At 39.3% G+C, this 12,143-nt stretch overlaps 1 protein-coding gene across 1 annotated transcript in view; it reads left to right on the top strand.

Moving 5' to 3' along the window:
• Positions 1-12,143, top strand: part of CUNH11orf53 (chromosome unknown C11orf53 homolog) — a 494,983-nt gene that overhangs the window by 261,460 nt on the left and 221,380 nt on the right. Inside the window, exons 7-8 of the mRNA XM_035008894.1 lie at positions 1,853-1,957; positions 6,265-6,400. The gene's annotated coding sequence lies outside the window, so the exon portion shown is untranslated. The remainder of the gene's footprint in view (positions 1-1,852; positions 1,958-6,264; positions 6,401-12,143) is intronic.

Genomic DNA, 12,143 nt, shown 5'->3' on the forward strand with positions numbered 1-12,143 from the left:
GGAGTCCCTGGATCAAGTCCCGCATCGGGATCCCCGCTCGGCGGGGAGTCTGCCTCCCTCTGACCCTCCTCCCTCTCATGCTCTCTGTCTCTCATTCTCTCTGTCTCAAATAAATAAATAAAATCTTTAAAAAAAAAAAAATTTTAAGGGTACAAATACAATAAGTTATTAAAACCAGAATCTTAACGATTAAAAAAATGGAAAATAGGTAGTTGGATAAATTCTTAGCTGAAATTCCTGGACTAAGAACAAACTTGGTCAACATGCTTTATGCAGAGGGCTAAGGGATACAGAAATGAATCTCCTTCTTATGATGTACCAGGAATTCTGGAGGCTTCCGAAAATCCAGTGCTGACTGTAGCCAGGCCTGACTCTGGAAGTCAGTTCTCTGCAGTCAGACCCTGGGTGATTTCCTCTGCCAGAGAGCATTCCCTTATCATAGGTGTGGAGGAATCATAGGTGTGTTCTAATGAACCAGACGATGACTGTACACTATGGGTTTGAGTTAGGAAAAGAGTTCTGGTCTGTCTGTCAAGTTTCTAATCCTAGCTCCATCTCTTGTTACTTAACCTTGTCATACCCCAGTTGTATCCTGAACAAAATGGGCACTTTTAGCCTGGCTCATTGTGGGTGGTTGTGAAGACCAAAGGAGAACACTTGGTACAATACCCAATCCATAGTCAGTGCCTAGGCATTTTAGCTGTTTACTTATTTAGATGGAATGAGTGAGACTGAACCTACCCACAACAGGAGCCCTACATATATTGTGTTCACCCTTGTGAACACCAAGCACAGTGCTGGACACATAATTCAAATATTCACTAAGTGAGTTAATGTACTAATCTCTCCATTACTTCTTATTCCCTTTTTCTTATTTGTCTCGTTTAAAAAAACACACACATTTATTTACTAAACACTATGTGTCAGACACTTGAAAGGTAGAAAAATAATAATATAACCAAGGATTTTAAGCAGGAGTGTGATTTGGTCAGGTGTATTTTAGGTCAATAGGGAGAGCCGGTCAAAAAGCAGCAAACTTAGGTTTAAGCAAGTTACAGAGAGGGTGTTAACCACAATAATGACCGTGGACATAAAAAGGGAAAAATGAATAAAAAGTGGACTCATGAGGTTTCAGGATGGAGTCCCAGTCCTGAATTGAATACAAAGAATGAGAGAGCAGGAGTCTCCTCTCTTAATGTACAATTCACTTGCCATGTGATTAACATACTTTGTGAAACTCCATCTCCCCTAGCTTTTACCTGAACATCCACTGCTTTGTTCTTCCTTTGCATCAGCTATTGGACTTCATATTTTAGCAGATATGAAAAAGTTTCATTACATTAAGTGAAGTAGAATTAAAAGCTATAAAAAGCCCAACACGCACAGAGGTTTTTTTCAGTTTGTGTTTTTAAACAAAAGGTGAATCACATCTACTGTCTCTAAAACAACAACAACAGCAAAGAAATAAGGAAAGAAAGACAGAAGGAAGGAAAAATAGTAAAAGGAAGAACGTGAACTTTACCCTTTGAAGTGGGCTTCATGCCACAAACCACGGGCAACAAGTCTATTTCTCTTTAAGAAGGAACCACCTGGGTTAATAAATCAAATACATATTTGACTCTGTTACATTTGTTATTTGGCAATTACAGTCAGTTAACAAACAGTGTTTGTAAAGAGAAAAATGGTGAATTCTTCCCCTCTGGCATAACAAAAAAAGAAAAAAATATATATGAAAAATGGAAAGTATATTAAGACTGTACAGAATTGTTACTACAGTTTTAAACTTGTCTTAATTACTTTTTTTGCTAATTCTAAGCACTTGTTGAAAATCTATACCAAATTTATTTATTAGTGCAAGCTGGTATTTGACAGTGTCCTTCTCCTATGCTGCTTCTACTTTTCCAAGATTGGAAGTTTCAAGGAAAATGTTCATGAAAGAGCTTCCCTTCTCTTAGAGGTATGTAAGTCTGTATCTTCCTCACTAAATTCTTAAAATATGTCCATGAAGAATCTCCCAGATTTGAATAGGCGATTCAAAGCCTTTTTTTTAAAGGATGAGGGTTATTAGTTATAATTTTAATAGATTTGTTATATTAAACATAAATTTGGATTCTATTACAGTGTAGGCAATAGTAGATTGATTTTTAAAAAAATCCTTATTTTGAATTGTAGTCAATTAGTGAACATGGGGATCCAATTCAATGCATGTAAACCCATTATAATAAATGCAAGAGATGATATCTTCAGTGTGCTGACAGCAAGTAACTATCCACATATAACCTCACCCTTTGCTAAACTATTACTTAAGAAGAAGAGCAAAGACATTTTTGTGCAATCAGAAAAACAGTTTATCACTGAAGGAGAGTCTCACTGGAGGAACTTCTACTAAAGACTGAACCTCAGGAAGAAGAAATTTCAATGATAACAATGGAAGTGAAACACCAGGAAGAATAGTAAACAACGGAACCAGTACCAACGTGAAAAAGTCTGTTCAGATACTGAATAAAACAATACAATGACAGTGCCTAATTTGAGGGTATAAAAATGATGTAAGCAAAGGAGAGCGAATGGAATTACAATTTCTAAGGTCTTTGTATTTTTATGGCAAGAGGGTAAAAACTTAGGTAAGGGTTATTTTTAAGGAAGTAAAATAGATGGCTTCCAAATCTCTTGAAGAAAACATTAACTAAAAAATGTTCATCAATCCAGATGAAATTGGGGATAAAAATACACAAAGCAGGATAAATAACTAATATAAGCACAAAGTAAGATGATGGAGATGAATTCATATACCTCCATAATCACAGTCAGTGTAAATGAAATAAAATTTTGTTGAAAAAACAAAGAATGTCAGTTTGTCAGCTATGTGATGTTTACAAGAAACACACTTAAAATATGAGGATACAGACACGTTCAAACTCCAACAGCAGAGTAAGTTACCCCAAAAAACAATGAATTAAAAGCAAGTGTTATAGCTCCATTTCCATCAGAAGAAAATAGATTCTAAGGTGAAAATAATTGTAAGGGATGAAGAAAGGTCATGACCTCATGATAAATGGAACAATTTGTCATGAAGATACAGTAATTATAAACTTGTATGCACCTAACAGAATAGCTTCACAATATGCAAAACAAAAAGTAGTTTATGAAGCCTAACTGCTTAGGATATACATTGATGTACATGTATTATTTACCTACGTCTTAGAAATCTTTTATCCTCAGCATAAACTTTTATTGCAATACCATTTGGCCTTCAGTCTATAACACACTCACTAAATAATTTGTTTTAAAATACAGAAAAAGTTCAAAAAGTTATTCACGCATCAGGTAAAACGATTGGCCTCAGAAAAAACAAGGCAAGAACCACCACAGAGAACTCTCATTTGAGCCCGCCTTGTTCCCAGCCTCTGTCTCCCTCCTCTCTTGTCCCTGCTGAGGCTCCCTGTAGGTCCAACCCCACCCACACTTCCAGGAATTAGTGAGCCTCTCTGGTCAATCGGCTCCTGGTAGCTCAGCATTGTTAGTCTTGCTACCAGTAAACTGGGCTTCTCCACTCTTCAATTCAAACCCTTGTCTTGCTTTTACCAACCTCCCTCCCAAGGCCTGAATATTGGTCCCTGAATCGTACTTTTTTACTAGTCAACTGCTAGACTCAGGAGCAATCCCTGACCTCTGGTCAGTGTGGTCCACTGTCGGGTGAGGCACAGCCCATTCCTTCAGCTTCACTCTTTCCTTATCAGTGAACAGTTACCATCATGTCCCTTAGGAACGATACTTGTTGGACAGACAGAGCTGTCTCTTTCGGCATTGCAGCCGGATCAGGTGCCCTGGCTTCTGTCCTCCTCCTGTGGGGGTGGGTCTACTGTCAGGTGCCTGCCAGATACCTGAGTGTCCCTTCTGATTCCCATGCCTGATAGTGGCAACACCAGCCTTCTATTATTCTAGTTCCAGATCATCACTGATTCTGATGCGTAACTCTCACCTCCCCTACATCTATTGTCTGATCTGCCACTCAGTGGAATCATTCAAGTCCATTAAATCTCTAACACTTCTGGAATGTCCACCCCATGCCACACTTGACCTAGATGCCATTGGAGATAAGAAGAGGAGTAAAATCTCTCCCAATGCCCAGAGCCTAGAATAGAAGGGACATAAGTCCAGTACCTGGAAAAGAATTTAAAGGGGGCTCATGTCATTGTTGGGCCCTATGTCCCTGAGTACACAGGACATGGGGACATCCGATGAAGGCTTTCATGACTCACTCAGATATTTATCCCACACTGAACTCCTGTAGCTGCCACGATATTTTTGACCCATATACCTTTTTATATTGCTTCTCCTCTTAGTCATCCATTGTTTAATTTGTGAGGAATTCCACTGTTGAAATACAGAAAGTCAAAGGGAAATACAAAAGTGATAATAATTTTTTAAATATGTCCCAAGATGCTCCCACTAGACCCACAGATAGCTTTCAGAGTTCTCATATCAGACATCAGGAAGTCACTGTAGATTAACAGTGTTTAAAATATAAAACATAGCTGTGATTATATGCAGTTCGACTTTCCATCTATTGAGAATAAAGCCTGTCCACAACTGCAATGAGTTGTTTGTGGAGAAATGCTTGCAAGTGAAAGCCTGAAACAGTCTCCCTCATCTTATACTTTAGAAACAAAACCTGAAAATTATATATATCTAAAAAAAGGATACCAGTTGATTTTTTTGTAAGCCCCAAAGAGACATTTCAACCCTCAAGTTATGAAAGCAACTGTTGGTTCTAGAACATATAGTTAGGCTTCATTTCAATATATTTTTGGTCCCAAAGTCAAATATGGTATAAAGTCATATTAAAAATTATTTGTCCATAAATTATTCCTTTTCATATAGAATTAAGTTAAAATAAATCAAAGAGTGTATATCACTTGATAAATGAAAATACTGTAAAAATTTCCTCTTTGAATAATTACTAAACTATTAAAAATGAAATACTGGTATAATATTTTCTTATGATGGAATATCTAGAGAATACAAAAAAGTAGATAATAATATAGTAAATACCCATATTCTCAGCACCTAGCTTAAGAATTTAGAACATAGATCTAAAATATGTCTATTTTCAATTTAAAATAACATTTTAATAGATATCATGTAAAGATGATAAAATAATTGCTAAACCTAAGACGGTTTGCAAGATTTTACTATAAAAGGAGATGGCAAGTCAGAAAACATTAGGAAATGCTTCTTTACCCATTCACTTAAGTCATAAGGTGCTTTTTAACTGTGGATGTTGTGACACCAAATTTCCTGGCTGTCCCTCTCGTTCATATTCACCTAAGAAGCTCAACAAAAAGCAAAGAGTAAACGAGTCTTTAATATTTTTTAATATCATTTTGTATGCTTAAGTCCAGGGCGAATAGCACAAAAAATTTCCTCCAGCATTCTCTACGTTCTGAGCCAGTCTGTGTTGTTGAAACAGAGCCCGATGCTGGGTGAGAGGTAGTCGGAAGTCATTACTACCTAGGACTCCACATCAGACACATTATATGCCTTTGTTTCTCTAATTTTTGTGACCATCCCTTGAGATGGGCATTACTGTGGCTGCCATTCTGCACATGCGGAAACCAAGGGCTAAAGAGGTTGTGAGTCTTGCCCCAGCCAGCAGTGTTGGAGTTACTAAAACATACACGCGTCTGACTCCAAAGCTCAAGGCGTGTGTTCCTCGTGTCAGCACGCTGAGAGACTTCAAGGTTTAGAACAAACAGCAGCACGTGATAAAACATCACAAATGAAAGCACACTGTGTCCACCTCATCAAGGTGAGTAAAGTACATCTTTCCTCCTCTTCGGAGGGCAGAGTCAAACTCAAGCAGGAGCTCCTAGAACTTGTAGATGTTTCCATCTCATTCTGTCCCTGGTGAATCTGGGGGCACCGGGCCTCAGCAGCTGCTGATCTCCTCCAGTCCCGGAGGTAGAAGGGAAGACTCACTCAGCAAGGCAACAAGCAGCCAAGGAAACACATATTAAGAACACGCCAGGTCCTGACTGCTGGATTGCCAGGGCCTCTGCATTCATTGAGACCAAAACCCCAGTGTGTTTCTGAAATCATTTGCCTACTTCTTGATCCTCCAGCTTCCGTGTGAGTCCAGGTGCACTTCCAACTTCATTCCCACTCTGTCTGCACTGGGCCTCGCCTGTGGAACTCAACACTCTTGTTTAACATTCACTCAAGCCAATGCGAAATCCAAACTATGCAACTTTGTCACTTTAGGAAGAGAAAAAGAGAAAGGTGGAAGAGGCAGAGAGAAGAGTAAGAGGAGCAACAGAAGGAAGAGAGTAAGCAAGAGAAGGGCATGATCTCTTTGGACTTCATATTGCTGGTCTGTTAAAGGAAGATGCGGGACCAAGTAAGTTCTTATTAAGTTTTTCTGGATGTAGAATTTATGAGGAAAGCTTTGGGCCCAGTTAAGGGGCATGCACACACACACACACACACAGTATATCTTGCCCACAGTTCCAGGTATGGGCTTGGAACTAGATCTCTGTGGTTCCTTCCAATTCTATGTGAGCAATCCTACTGTAAATTGAAAACAGGCCTCTTACTGCTACCAAGTTCTGGTCCTAATTCAAGGGGGTAGTGGGGAAATAATAATGATAGTTGTTTGCTTAGCAACCTACAGGTGAAGATCCAAATCATTTCAAATGGTATTAAGGATAGCACTATTATTCTAGGTACTTCATTGATTTACGTATTTGGCTTCTGGGTTTTTGTTATGTTTTGGTTTGGTTTTTTGGAGTATGGCTGACACACAATGTTACATTGGTTTCAGGTATACCACACAGTGATTCCACTTCTGTGTTATGCTGTGCTCACAAGTGTGGCTGTGGTCTGTCACCGTGCAATGTTGTTACAGTATCACTGACTATATTCCCTGAGCTGTGCCTTTCATCCCCATGACTTCTTCCCTCCATAATGGGAAGCCTGTGTCTCCCAACCCCCTTCACCCATTTTGCCAATCCTCCCATACCTCTCCCTTCTGGCATCCGTCCGTTTGTTCTCTATATTTATGGGTCTGATTCTGCTTTTTGTTTGTTTATTCATTTTTTTTCATCCTACATATGAGTGAAAACATTGGCCTTTGTCTTTCTCAGTCTGACTTATTTCACTTAGCATAATACCCTCTAGGTCCATCCATGTTGTTCCAAATGGCACAGTCTCATCGTTTTTTATGGCTGCATAATATTATATATATTATATGCACACAGAAACACACACATCACATCTTCCTTATCCATTCACCTATCAATGGACACAGACTGCTTCCACATCTTGGCTGTTGTAAATAATGCTGCAATAAACATAGGGGTGCGTATATCTTTTCCAATTGGTGTTTTTGTTTTCTTTGGATAAATACCCAGTAGTAGAGTTATTGGATTATATGATATTTCTGTTTTTAATACTGTTTTCCATAGTGGCTGTGCCAATTTACATTCTCACCAACAGTGAAGAAGGGTTCCTTTTTCTCTGCATCCTCTGTAGTTACTTGTTATATCTTGTCCTTTTGATTTTAACCATTCTGACAGGTGTAAGGTGATATCTTGTGGTTTTGATTTGCATTTTCCTGATGATTAGCAATGTTGAGAATCCTTTCATGTGTCTGTTGGCCATCTGTCTTCTTTTGAAAAATGTCTATTCAAGTCCTCTCCCCATTTTTTAATCAGATTATTTTTTGCTGTTGAGTTGTATAAGTTCTTTATGTATTTTGGGTATTAATCCCCTTATTGGATGTATCATTTGCAAATATCTCCTCCTGTTCAATAGGTTGCCTTTTTGTTTTGCTGATGGATTCCCTCACTGAGAAAGCTTTTTTTAAAAAAAAGATGTATCTATTTATTTTAGAGAGAGAGAGTGTGAGTAGGGGGAGAGGCAGAGGGAGAGAATCTCAAGCAGACTCCCCGCTGAGTGGAGAGCCCAGTGCAGGGCTCAGTCTCAGGACCCATGAGATCATGACCTGAGCTGAAATCAAGAGTCAGATGCCTAACTAACTAAGCTACCCAGGTGCCCCAGTGTGAAAGCTTTTTATTTTGACATATCCTAATACTTTATTTTTGCTTTTGTTTCCCTTGCCTCAAGAGACATATCTAGAAAAATGTTGTTATGACCAATGTCAGAGACATTACTACCTGTGCTCTCTTCTAGGATTTTTATAGTTTCAGGTCTTATATGTAGGTCTTCAATCCATTTTGAGTTTATTCTTGTGTATGTTATAAGAAAGTGGTCCAAATTCATTCTTTTGCATGTAGCTGTCCAGTTTTTCCAGCACCATTTATTAAAATACTATCTTTTTCCTGTTATTATCTTGTTTCCTTTGTCATAGATTAATTTACCACGAAAGCATGGGTTTATTTCTGGGCTCTCTATTCTGTTCCATTGATCTGTGAGTCTGTTTTTGTGCCTGTTTGATTACTGTTTTGATGACTACAGCTTTTCAGTATATCTTGAAATCTGAGATTATGATACCTCCAGCTTTGTTCTTTTTCAAGATTGCTTTGACTATTTGGGATCTTTTGTGGTTCCATACAAATTTGAGTATTATTTGTTCTAGTTCTGTGAAAAATACTATTGGTATTTTGATAGGGGTTGCACTGAATCTGTAGATTGCTTTAAGTAGTGTGAATATTTTAATAATATTAATTCTTGCAATCCATGCACATGGGATATCTTTCCATTTGTTTGTGTCATCTTCAGTTTCCTTCATCAGTGTTTTATAGTTTTCAGAGTACAGGTCATTCACCTCCTTGGCAAAGTTTTTTCCTAGGTATTTTATTCTTTGGGGGGCAATTGTGAATTATTCCAGGTATGGTAATATGCTGCAGGTCAGCCTTAACTCCTCACACAGAGTAGAGGCTGGTAAAATATTAGGCTGCCACAGCAGTTCTTGGCCAGACTCCTCCTTCCCACCCCACCCTCACCCCCTTCACTCCAACACCAAACTTTCAAAGAAATTGCTGGAAGCTTCTCTGTTCTAAAGAAAAAGGCTGAATGGCAACATGAAATGGGCAATGAAATTTTCCGGGTGTTTTTCCTATTCTATTTTCTGTTCTATTCTTTCACAGTTTGAATGATAATCACAGAGGAAGTTCCCTTGGCAGTGTTGTGTTTCCATGGTGACAGGCGAGGTCAAGGTTAACAGACTCGGGGGCTGGGAACCGTCTGCTGTGGAGTGGATGCAAGGGAAGGGCTGGCAGTCCAAGTGTCACCAGGGGACCCATTTTCACAGCCTCATCCTTTGAATGGGCCACAGAGCCTGACTTGTGCCTTTCTGAATGGACAAACCAGGGGTGTCTTGAAAGTAATAATAGCTCCATCACTTCCCCCATGAAGAAATGCGCTGTGTCCTTCCTCCCAAAGGCCAGGACCGATGCCACTCACTAACAACAATCCATGGATTGTTGGAATATGTATGTGCTCTTTGTATTGGCACCAGAAGCTCAGAGATGCCAAGTTTTAGAAACCAAATGTACTTTAGAAAAGCAATTTGATCTTCGGGAACAAGGGATCCTAAATAAGTTCTGACCATGTCAGGGCAAGATAAAAGATGAATTAATTAAAAGGCGAGTAGGAAGCATGCAGTTTAAATTAAATATCAGATGACCCAAATAAATCCCCTTAAAACATAACTCAGCTATTTTGCCTGAAACCAAAGGTCCTGAATTTTTTTTTTTTTTTGGATTCTCCATTTATGCTTTTATGTGGGTAGATAATGTCACAAAATTTGTATAGATTTCTCCAGATCAGAAATAAAGGTGAAGAATGATGGATTCAAGGTAAGCTCTATGGGTAACGTAATTGGTTCAAAACTGCGATTTTTTGGGGAGGAGACAGATGATTCTATGTATGCTGAAAGATACAGATGCTCTCAGGAACCTAGATATGGAACAGAATAGACTTTGTGGATTACAGGGCTGTGATAAAAAGGACTGAGATATGGGGCGTCCCCATTTAAAGCAGTACTAACAGATGCTTGGGAGTTCTGCTACCAAGAAGACTTGAGCCTTCCATACACGCATTGTCTCCCATGGCCATCTGTGTGCTAATGACTCAAACCTCAGTCCAGCTCCATATACCCAGAGGCATGTTAGGTGTCCACCAAACATACTAATCTTAACAGGAATGAAACTGAACCCCTTGTTTGCACCCCTTCATCTGTTTCTCCTCCTTCCCTCACTAGCCACTTCCACTAGTCCAGCCAGAGATCTGGGGGTTACCCTCACCTCCCCTTTCTCCCTCAACCTGAGCAACAATTATAGTCTTGTGTATATTCTCTTGGAAATACCTCTCAGATCCATTTTCTTCTTTCTGTCTTTATTTCCATTCTTCTTGCTTAGGCTTCCGTTGCCTCTCCTGAGGATTATAACATCCTCCTACCCTGGGCATCCTACCTCCGACTTGCCCACATCCATAGATCCATTCTTTACTCCATGGTCAGAGTGACCTTTCTGAGATTCAAATATGATCCTGATTCCTCTGCTTAAAGGCAGTCAGTGGATCTCTAATGCCCTTGGGATAAATCCCAAATTCTGTTATGAGTATTACAAGACTTGGTGGGATCTGGCCCCTTCCTACCTCTCCAGCTTCATCTGTAGACATTCCAGCCTTCCCCCTCCGCACACATGGTGTATATATAAATTCCAGCTGGGGTGAACTACTTGGTTTCCTGAATGCACTTCTTTCTCTTGACTCTGAGTCTTTGTCTTAGAACACTGCTCACACTCGTTCCCACTCTTTTCTTCCCTGGCCACTTGTCTTGCTGGGTTAGGTCCTGCTTATGCTTTAGATGTCAGTTTAGTTGTAATTTCTTAAAGGATGTGTTCCTTGCCATGCAACCCTCCCTCCCCCCCCCGCCCCCTATTTACTCTGTATGGTCTCGTAACACCATGTACTTCCTTCACCAAGCCCTTTCACATCATAGTTATTATTATATGATACCATATTATGATCATTGCTTCTTTATCTTTTTGTATCTTTATTTTAGATGTAAGCTCCATGAGGGCAGGGAACTGTGTTGTTCATCAGTATCTTTGTAGAGCTCTACATAATGTTCAAAAATATTTGTGGAATGTTCTTAAAGAATCTCCATGACCAAATAAGCATCTGATGGAAATCTAGATTATGCTTTTTTTTTTTTTTTTTTTTAAGAGAGTGGTGGGCAGAGGGAGAGGGAGAGAGACAATCTTAAGTAGGCTCCATGCCCAGGATGGAGCCCAACACAGGGCTCCATCTCACAACCCTGAGATCAAGACCTGAGCCAGAATCAAGAGTCAGACACTTAACTGGCTGAGCCACCCAGGTGCCCCTGGAAATCTAGATTATATAAGCTCTGAAATCATCATGCTTTTTTGACTATGAATTTTCAACATGGACTTACAAAATGTCAAATACTTCATAATACATTGGTGGTATTTAGTATTTAGTGTGGTTAATATTCTCCTTCCTCTTGTACATTCTATGACTATAATTTACATTCACCTACCATGGGTTCCCACCAGAATTATATTGGAGGAGCATTTTGGCAATGCATCTTTTCTAAGAAAATTCCTGTGGATTAACATTTGGCTCATGTAGAAACTAAATAACCAGCCCTTCCAAAAAACACGGGTGGAGTGCATGTTCCCAAACATTTTTGGCATTTTTTTCCAAGACAGGGAATAATTTGGGTGGAAGAGAGGATTAAAGATTATCTCCTTTGGAAATAGCATATAGAGAAAAAAGAGTTTGCCAATTGTCTAAATATTTTCACCATGATGTCTTGGGCCACTTGGTAATCTCTGTAATTTCGAACAAATGTAAAATGTTTTTGTGGAATTACGATGTTTGAGAAGACTTCTGGCAGTTATTTGGCCTTTTCTGGCATTTTCAATCAGGACATTCATGTGTTGCCAGTCACCTTTCTAAAAGCCAGCATCCATAATAACACCTTTCTTTGCAAAAGCCTTTGCTGATTACCCCAATGGCTACAGAAACAAAACTCAGTCTCAATCTGAGTGGCACACAAGACCCTATATTGGACCATCCTACCTCTTTGAGAGTTCATCTTTCCCAGGTCCCTCCATGTATCCTATTTTCCGGTCACACTGTATGACTTCCCA

The sequence above is a fragment of the Mirounga leonina genome, unplaced genomic scaffold (assembly GCF_011800145.1).
Source record: "Mirounga leonina isolate KUSES-001 unplaced genomic scaffold, KU_Mleo_1.0 Mir_153, whole genome shotgun sequence".
Lineage (NCBI taxonomy): Eukaryota > Metazoa > Chordata > Mammalia > Carnivora > Phocidae > Mirounga > Mirounga leonina.